The sequence below is a fragment of the Furipterus horrens genome, unplaced genomic scaffold (assembly GCF_987537825.1).
Source record: "Furipterus horrens unplaced genomic scaffold, mFurHor1.1.pri manual_scaffold_8, whole genome shotgun sequence".
Taxonomy (NCBI): Eukaryota; Metazoa; Chordata; class Mammalia; order Chiroptera; family Furipteridae; genus Furipterus; species Furipterus horrens.
Genome location: NW_028327178.1, coordinates 90,998,051 through 91,007,974, shown reverse-complemented (window position 1 = coordinate 91,007,974; position 9,924 = coordinate 90,998,051). Strand labels below are relative to the sequence as shown.

General features: G+C 46.9%; 1 pseudogene; it reads left to right on the top strand.

The window, feature by feature from the left end:
- Positions 1-283: 283 nt before the first annotated feature.
- LOC150003425 (nuclear envelope phosphatase-regulatory subunit 1 pseudogene) lies at positions 284-638 on the top strand (annotated as a pseudogene).
- The last annotated feature ends 9,286 nt before the right edge of the window (positions 639-9,924 follow it).

Sequence of the window (9,924 nt, the reverse complement as noted above, 5' to 3'; positions counted from 1 at the left end):
TTATATGGTATTTGTTTTTCTCTGACTGACTTATGTCACTTAGCATAATACCTTCTAGGCCCATCCATGTTGTCGCAAACGATAAGATTTCCTTCTTTTTTATGGCCAAGCAGTATTCCATTTTTTGTAAATGTACCACAGCTTTTTTTTTTTTGACGGACACTCGGGTTGCTTCCATAGCTTGACGATTTTAAATAATGCTGCAATGATTGTGGGTCGGGTGGGGGGCCACAGAGCTGCGATGTGTATGGGACCATGTCCATGACGGGAGCTGCCGGCTGACATGAACTCACTGGAGCAGGTGGATCTCAGGGCTTTTGAGAGGAGACCTCGTGAGTATATTCATTGTTTGCACCCTGCCACTGAGCACTGGAAATGCTTTTCATAGTGGTATCTGTCTGTACAGCTATTGGTGCTTGGAACTGGTTAATAGATCCCAAGATAGAAAAGGTGTCCTTCTTCACATCACTATGGAATCACCCATGTTTCACCATTAATTGTTCTTTGCTGGAATACACAAGAGAGTAGTTGCTCCATCAATTACAGCCACTCGATGTTGAACTGGATTAGCAGAGTACAGTATGTCTTGTGATGATACAGGAAAACTGGTTTTGAAACCCAAGCCTCACGTTCAGTGACAGTCTGAGGTCATTGTTCTGGGATGTGGTACAGCAAGGGGCCATCAGATTCCTTTTACAGTTGGATGTGTGACAGTCACAGCAACCACTCACAAGAAGCAATATCAGTGCTTTGGTACGTTGGGTTATCTGTGTATCAGTATTAGTGTCACTTTAGTACTTCAGACTCTGCAGAGATTGTTGTAGAGGAAGTATGTATGTATGTTACTAAGTTAAACTTAGAAACAGCACCTCATCCAGTTTTTATAATGTATTTTTGCAAATGACTGTAAATAGCAATTCAATGCCAGTGTCAAAGAGGAAAATGGTGTATGGACTTGGTTCTCCTGCACCAGCATTTCAGGAACATGGGTTCGCCATCTCCACGGCTCCACACCAGCTGTTCGGTATAGCTGTGCCTTTCATTCTGCCCTCCTCTCTTTTAATCACAATGCAGGAAAACTGTCAGACTGAACTTAGATGGAAGAAAACACATCTTCATATTATATAAGAAATTACAGATGTTTTGAGAACAATTTTTTTAAACCAGGTAGTGAACTTCAGCCACTAATGTGGTGATATTTTCCTGTTCATTGTTCTCATTTAATGCTAAAATTGCTTTATATTTTTAAATAACTCTAAGAATACTCCAGAGGTTTCTGAATATACCAGTTTAGTTATAAATTATATATTGTCCGGAAATTTGATAGCTGTTATTTTAGATGATTGGATTTTATGCTGTGGTTGATGTGCTGTTACACTGGGATGGCACAGTGTATTTGATCGTCCCCTCGGTTACAAGAAGTGGGAGCAGAGCCACAGCTAGAGTCTACAATTCTCACTGTTTAGAGTTTTATTGACATACTGTGTGTGCATAGTAGCCACGTGTACTGCTGTAAATGTTTTAAAGAACTGGAGATGACTTCTACCTGTTTATTAGAAGATTTTGAAAATGTTTAAATTATTTCAAGAGCAATCTTTAAATTTCATTTGACATAAACCTGAAAATTCAATAACAAGACAAAAACTTTTTAGCTAGGCTACCATTTAACATAAATATGTTCATCTTGGCTTTCACATGTATAAAATTTTATTCTTTGAACTGTAGCAATTAAAACCCTCTGCTCCTAAAAACATATAATAAAAAATAATGCTGAAATGAACATAGGGGTTCATAATATTTAATATTCTTTTGGATTAGTATTTTGGGTTTCTCTGTATATATACCCAGAAGTGGAATTGCTCGGTCGTATGAGAGTTCCATTTTTAATTTTTTTGAAGAACCTCCACACTGTTTTGAAAGTAGCTGCACCAATCCTTCAGGGTCTCTCTTAGATGAACCCCTCCTTGACTAACCAGTTGGTCCTTCTCATTGTCTGCCTTGTGGTTTTTGAACAGGTCCCTTCCTCGCTTACACACACATACACACACACGCACACACACACACACACACACACGTGCGTGCACAATTGTCAATTCTGGGAGGTCATGCTCTATCTGGGATTTATCTCTTGTTTCCCTCTATGCCCAACACACACTGAGCTGAAATGGATTTGTCAATTGCATCTGGCAGGATCATCTGGATTGCTTGTGATAGAAAACACAATCCAAACTGACTTAAGTGTGAAAGGGAGTCCTTGCTTCTTATAACGTGAAGGTCCATGGATTTCAGCCATGGTGCAAAGGAAATCTTCAGGACTAAGCCTCTTTCCATGACTTGACTCTGCTTTCTTCATTAGTTTTATTCTCAAACTGACTCCCAAAAGGGCTGGCAGAGATGGCCGTCAGCAGCTCCAGGCTCATTCTGTCTTGATAACCCTAGCAGGAATTGGTTACCTCTTTCCTAATATCTCTTCCGAAGTCCACGGCTAATAGCCTTGACCTGGATGGGGTTCCATGCTGAGCTCTGAACCAATCAGAGTAGCCAGGGTGAAGGGAATACACTGAGTGACCAATATGAAAACATCATACCTGCAAAAAAGGCCCAGGTGCAATGGCCAGAGCAGCAGGAGGACAGGCAGGGGAGCATGGCCAAGGGAATAACTGGTTTCAAGGAGGGGGAAGAGGATGACAAGGGTCCACTGGTTTCCTTCACATGGACATCACTGAGGACCTGGTGGGGGCTCAGTGGTGGGGCAACAACTGGGCACCAGCTTGGTGGAGGTTGGAATGTGTCCAGAACAAACATGCTATTCAAGGAGTGATCCCTGCACCAGTAGCATCAGCCTCTGCAGGAGGCTTGTTGGAAATACAGAATCTTGGGCCCAGGCCCAGACCAACTGCCCCAGAACCTGCATTTTAATAAGAGCTCCAGCTGGTTCTTGTGCATGTTCAAGGCTGAGAAGCACAGGTCTAGGGAACGTGGTTGTGACGCAGATGAGAGAGGGAAGACAGAAATTGGAGGGAATGTAGCATCAAGGGAGGGACCTTGATTCCTCCTAAGGAGGGAGGCATTGGAGCATGTTGCGTGTTCTTAACAATGAAAAAAACGCACTTCCTGCTCACCACGTGAATCTTCATTAATATTTTGCAGAACACAATTTCATATTTGCATAAATCAGATTCACATAAAATGTAACCTGAATGTATTTGTTGCCAGAAGGAATAAGCTTTGTGGTGGGGATGCTTCCTGAGTGTCTCCCACTGTGGACCCCTTGGCAGCTGGAGGCATCCCCAGGGTCATGCTGCTGGACCGAGGACACCAGGTACTGTGGGCCCCACAGAGACTTCGGGGGGAATACCCAAGTTTGTTCCACTTCCTTCTTTTCTCCCTTCTTTGCCCCCCATCTGGCTCCTCCTGACTCCCTTCCAAACCCACAGGGACCCTCGGGTTTTTCACAAAGACAGTTCTGTCGAAAGGAGCTTGAGAAAAGGAATGCTGTCATACATGTCACTGGGCCACAACGGCCGTGTGGGCCACCACTGTCAGTGTGTCCTTAGACCATGGGCCCACATAGCATGAGGGAGGTCTGGAGAGGCCTGAGCTCTGGGGCCACTTTGTGCAGGGTGTAGGGAGGTCCCTGTGGGCTTGGGGCCTCCTCTCCCAGCTTGTTCCCCATGGCCCAGCCCTGGCACCTCCAGGATGGGGTCTCATCTATCACATTGTGAGTTCCCCTCAAGGCAGGCTCATAGAACCAGGGGGCTGGGGAAGGGGCCAGCTTTGGACATCTCAATTCCTGATGGCACCAATGGGGAAACTGAAGCCAGAGCAGCATCGGGGACTCAGCAAGGAGAGGCTGTGGCACTTGTAAGCCAGGACAAAAACCTGAGTCTCTCTTCCCCGAGGCTCCGGTCACTACCTACCTCTTGCTCTCTGCCGGAAGACCTGAGTTTGAATTTCCCTTCCTAGCTGTGTGGAAATGAGCCAGGCAGGTAACCTCTCTGAGCCCCAGTTTCCTTGTCTGGAAAAGGAGTAACAGCCTCCTCCTAGGGTGGTTGTGAGGACCACATGAAAGATCCATGCAAGGGACACAGCCCAGGACTGAAAAGAGAATAAAAAACAAATAGCTAACATCTATTAACTCTCATAATGTTAATGCTATTATTAGTCCCATTTTTCACATGTGGAGACTGAGGGCCAAAGAGGTTAATGATCCTTGTAGGCTGAAGAACTGGATTTGAGCACAAGAATTCTGACTCCCCAGCCTCACATTTAGTCATATCACTTCTCTGAGTCTCAGTTTCCTCATATTTAAAAGGAAGCTAATGCACTGGTCAGTGTGGCTCAGTGGACTGAATGCCAGACTATGAACTGAGGGGTCACCGGTTCAGTTCCTGGTCAGGGTACATGCCGGGGTGGCAGGCCAGGTCCCTGGTTGCAAGAGTGTGAGAGGCACCTGATCAATGTTTCTTTCCTCTTTCTCCCTCCCTTCCTTTCTCTCTGAAAATAAATAAATAAAATCTTTAAAAAATAAAAATTAAATGAAGTTAATGAAGGGTGGTTTAAAAAATTAAAGGACAGTCAGGGCACGTGACTAGGTTGCACATCAGGTCCCCAGTTGGGGGCGAGAGTGAGAGGCAACCACACAGTGATGTTTCTCTCCCTCTCTTTCTCCTCTCCCCTCTCTCTAAAAATAAAATAAATAAACAAACAAACAAATAAATAAGTTAATTATTTTTAAAAATTAAAGGAGATCATGAAAGCCACATGCTCTGCCTGGCATAAAAAAGATGGCAAGTACAGTGTACCTTCTTATTCTGGGTCTAAGAAACATGAATTAGCAGGGTCACGGCTACACCTTGTGGTGAAATCTGGGAACTGCGCCTCCATCACTCAACCGTTGCATTCTTGTCACTTCGAGGGGATGCAGTTGAGGAGGGGTAGGTAGGGAAAAGCAGCTGAAGCTCAGAGTTTCCAGCCCCTATTATTGTGGGGACTCCTCTAGGGGAGCAGGAGTGAGGCGGAGGGTCTGACTGTGGGTTCTCATAGCCCTTTGAGTTTCCTCTTCGCATCTTCACACAAGTTGTGCCCTCCGCCTCATGGTTTTAGACCGCCCACCAGTGAAGGCCGTTTGCTCCGCTGCCCCAGGCTCTGCGTGAGGCTCTCCTCACGCCTGTCCTCAGGATTGCCCTATAACATAGGTGCCCTTCTCACTTTCATTTTGCAGAAGCGGAAACTGAGGTTCAGAGAGTCGGTAGAAGGGCAGGATTTGAACTCAGGCCTACCTGACTCCACAGCCTGTGCCCTTTGCTGACACAACAAAGCGAGGCCACAGGGGACCCACTCCCTGAAACACACAACTGCATCAAGAGGCTTTCATGCAAAGAAACAGTTCAGGGCTTCAATTACATGGGACCAGCAAGCCCAACACTCCTGCTTGTTCCCCCAGTTGGGAAGGTCCTGGGGTTCCCAGGCCTCTGAGGCCAGGATTCTGACTTTCTGTAATTCTACATGTATTACCTTATTCTTCAATGCCACCTTTTCCGGGCAGACCCCGAAGTGCACCTTACACACAGAAAAAGTGGCTTCAAAACAAATTTCTTACACAAGAAAGGAAGGCAGAGGATAGAGGAGCAGGAATCGGGGTGCCGTTTTAGAGGCAACTTCGCTAGCAGCACCCATTGCCTCTGAGTCCTGAACAGCGCACAGCCAGTCCTGCAGTCAGTTTTACGCACCTTACTGAAATTCCATCGCCTCTGCTTCAGTGGTTCTCAAGAATACTCAACCCTCAGGCTGTAAGTCAGACCAACTGCCTGAAAGTGGAGGGATGTTCCCTGCCTGTCCTTCCCGTTCGACTCCAGCAAGTGATGGACCCCACTGAGCTAGTCCCAGGTGTGAAGAGCTGGCTAATGTCAGGAGACTCCTCAGGAGAGAACCAGCCACTTGTACCCGAAAGCCCAGGATGTAATAGGGCTAAGACTATGAGGGTGATAAGCTCTTGGCATGTGATTCATTCGGCCATGACAACAGCCCTTTGCAGCAGGTACAACCATTCACGTCTGTTTACCGATAAGGAGACTGAGACTCAGAGAGGAGACTTGAGGCCCCCCCAGAGCTCAGATTCAAATGCAGGTTGTCCTGACTTCAGAGCACATGCTTCTGACCTAAGCTCCTGAGATTATGGGGTGACATTTAAACCCAGCCAAACATGGGGTCCTGCAGAGTGCCCAGAGGAGGTGTGGGGAGGCCGGAAATCAGCAGTCCACGTCATTCCAGGGGGGTTCAAACTGAACTCACTAATCAGGTTGGGCTTCTGGGCAGCCCAAGAGAAAACCAGATGAGAGTGGAACTGTCTGGGTCGCAGAGGGTGGGGTTCAGAAGTCCTGACCCTCCAGTCCCTCTCACTCTCAAGTTCGCCCCTAAGTAATGAGGACAATAAAGACAACCATGGTGATAAAGCACTATTAAAGGAAGTTGTAAACTATCATCACATTAGCAGCTAAGGTTCTCGAGCCCTTGCCATGTGCTGGGTGTCATATGACCAAGCCCTTTATTTCCTTATTCTAGTCCCCATTTTACAAATGAGGAAATTGAGGCTTACTCAAGTTAGTGAACCAGTCTGAGAACACATCGATAATAAAAGGTTGATTCAGGATTTAAACTCAGGGCCCTCAGATGCATCTCCCACAGCGTGTTGTGAGTCCAGGGGGTTGGAGCAGAAAACGTCCCAGGGGTTCATTAGAGGATTATTTATGGGAATCCATTTCCGGATTGTCAGCGTTCCTGTGTTCTCTTTCACAAGAACCATTTCAAAAGTGGCTTCCCCTTTTCCAGCTTCCCTTCCACAAACATGCCTCTCCCTCTTTATGAAAGGTATTTCCCTCTTTGTCCCCAGTCCCAACTCAAGTGGATTGCCCCAGAACACTGACCTCTGGGGCTCTGAAGAAAGGGGCTGTGAGGGAGCCTAGAATGGTCAGGGAGCAAGCCAGGTGGGTTTCCGTTTGCTTCCAACAAAAGAGGAGTGTTACTACTGCTACTGGTATTAATCTACTTGGAGTTATTGAGAAACAATTTTTGATAACACATTACCACGTGACTTGGGGCATGTATATTGAAAACAGTTCAAAGAATTGAGCAACACTGTTTTAATAAAGCTCCTCCCATTCACATCCCTTATTTGCTGAACAAATAAGTAGAAACTTTTTTTATAGCTTTTAGGTCTCTAAAAATGAAAGCTAGATCTCTGAACCCGAATTCCCTCTAGCAATGAGTAAATTAATTCACAGATAAAAGAAGTAATTGGAAAAAAAACCACATCCGTTTCATTAAAACATCTATTTCCAAATCAATATTACTTTGTTTTTAATTATCATTATAATTGTAATAGACTGTACATAATTGTTAATTGTAATGATAACAATCTAAAAGATTATTGTAAATACTCAGTGCCTTATGGTCAAAGGAGATTTGAAAAATATATTAATTAAAATAAATCTTGTTGATGCTTGCCTGCCCGACCTCTTCCCATTTTCTAGCTCTGCAAAATCTTTGCTGGTCTTCTAACTAGTCCTCTAACACACTGGCACTTCTCTTACCCCAGGGCCTTTGCACATGCTGTCCCTTCTGCCTGGATTGCTCATCCTCTAGATATAATAATGGCTGCCTCTCTCACCCCTTGCAGTCTTTATTCTAAGTCACCTCAGTGAGGTCTTCTCTGACCTCTGTACTCAGAATTCCTCCCCCTTCCTCTGAACCCTTCATACTCCCTGCCTTGCTTTCTTTGCCCTTAGCAAGGACTCCAGTCATATTGGATTAGGGCTAACCCTCATGGCCTCATTTTATCTCTTTAAAAGCCCTAGCTCCAAAACTTACATTCTGAGATACAAGGCGTTAGGCCTTCAGCATGTCAATATCAGGAGTGGACACAATTCAGTCCATAATGCACGGGAAGGTTCACGTTATACAGATTCCTTCAGCTCTATGCTTATGATTTGTGCACTTTATGTATCAATGTTCAACTTCAATGAAGAAGATTTGAGAGGCACCTGAATTATAAAAATTCTATTACTCAGGACAAACAAAAAGGTTTGGGGTTCACTCCGGTGGATAGTGTTCTGACTAAGTCATAGTGTGTCTCCTAAAGCTGCAGGGAGATGCTCCATATAAGTCCCCGAGGCCTTGGACAGTCAGAGAAAGGGAGGGCACACCAGATTCCATGTCCAGACTCTGGGGAAGAGCTGGCTGCAGGTGGGGGTGAGGTCAGGGCAGGAACAGGAGCTGGGAGACCTTCTGGTCCAGAAAAGCAGGGGTCCTGAACCAGGACAATGACAACAAAACACTTTGAATGGTCCCAGGGACGTGGAGGGGGTGGCTGTGGCAAGTGTGGAATGAAGATGAGTGCATGTAGAGGGGGACAGGAAGAGAGTGGGGTGGGGGGGTGCAGAATGCCCCAGGGGGCGGATGAATGCCCAGGTCAGCAGGTGAGGTGTCAGCGTTCAGGTGTGGCAGGGCGGGAGGCAGGGCCTGGCAGGCTCAGCTCAGGGCTCTGGACAAGGGCTCCTAAGGGCTGGTCCTGAGGCTCACCTGGGGCAACGGCCTGGCTTGTGTTCATCAATCCCAGGCCCTGCTGGCTTCTGCATTTGCCCTTTTCGGAGTCACCTTTGGCCTGGAAATGACTGAGGCTGGGAGCTGACAGCTGAACTGACTCTGTTATAATTGTCTTGTGCCTCCATGGAGGGGAGAGGGATGGACACCCGGGGTTTGGGGGATCCCCTGAGACACCTTATAAGTAAGTCAGGCCCAACTGGGTTCAGGGCTGAGCACCAAATACCTGGATATTAAACCCAACTCTGTCACCTGCTCATTAGGTGCTGCTTGCTCTCTCCCAGCCTCAGTTTCTCTGACTGCACAACTGGGAAGGCAGACTAAAGCGACGTTCCTCAGTCTTTGCCCTGGGGACTAAACTGCTTTGGGGCCAAATTCAGTCAATGGCTTTTCCCATGAAATTTATGAACAGAAGCGATGTAGCGGGTAGTTAGAGCAGGGGCCCTGGAGTGAAATCACCAAGTTCCAACCCCAACTCTGTCACTTTGCTGTGTGACCCTAGGCAAGTTGTGCATTTCTCGGTGCCTTGGTTTCCCCATGTGCAAAATAGGGACCATTTTGGTACCCACCTCATGGTGCTCTCATGAGGTTAAATGAAACCAAGTCCCAAAGCCTCAGTGCAGGGCTCAGCAGGTGGAGAGCTCTCAGGAGGATGGGGCTGAGGCTCTCATTTTTTAGTCTCTCCCCTGGGACTGGGCAAGTCACACACTGGGAACACAGCAGAGGGGAAGCAGGAGAGGGCAACTGAAAGCTGAGAAAGGAGAGGGGTCCCTTGTCATCACAGCACACAGGAGTAAAGCTATAAGAAATCCCGCTGGCCATGTGAAGCCTGATGATTTTGAGCTTGTAGCTTTTGAATCCTGGCTCTCCCCGTGTGCTGAGGAGTGGTGGGGGAAGCTGAGGCAAGAGGGATCAGCCAAGTTGAGTGCTGAGCGAAGTCAGTGAGAATGGAATTTAAGCCCCCTCCTGCCCTGCCATTGCAGGGTCCTCAGAGGCGTCTGACATTTTTCAGTCATGAACCAGTTGTAGCTACAACTGCCAGGTGCCCTCAGCATAGCCATGGGGGGAAAACACCCAGACCCTGAGAGAGGGTCCTTCATGGAGATGCACCCCAACTGCAGGGAAAGTGGAATCTTTTATTGAAACCTTAAAGTTTTCAGCATGGGGTCCAACATGAAGTCCAAAAGGCTTTGGTCCTCGAGGTGACCTTCCTCCCCCTGAGAAGGGGCTGAGTGTGGGGCTGGCCGTGGATGGAATTGTTGGCCAGTTAAGAGCAATGAAAGGTTGGATCCTCTCTCGGGGTCGGGGATAGGTGCGCAGAGG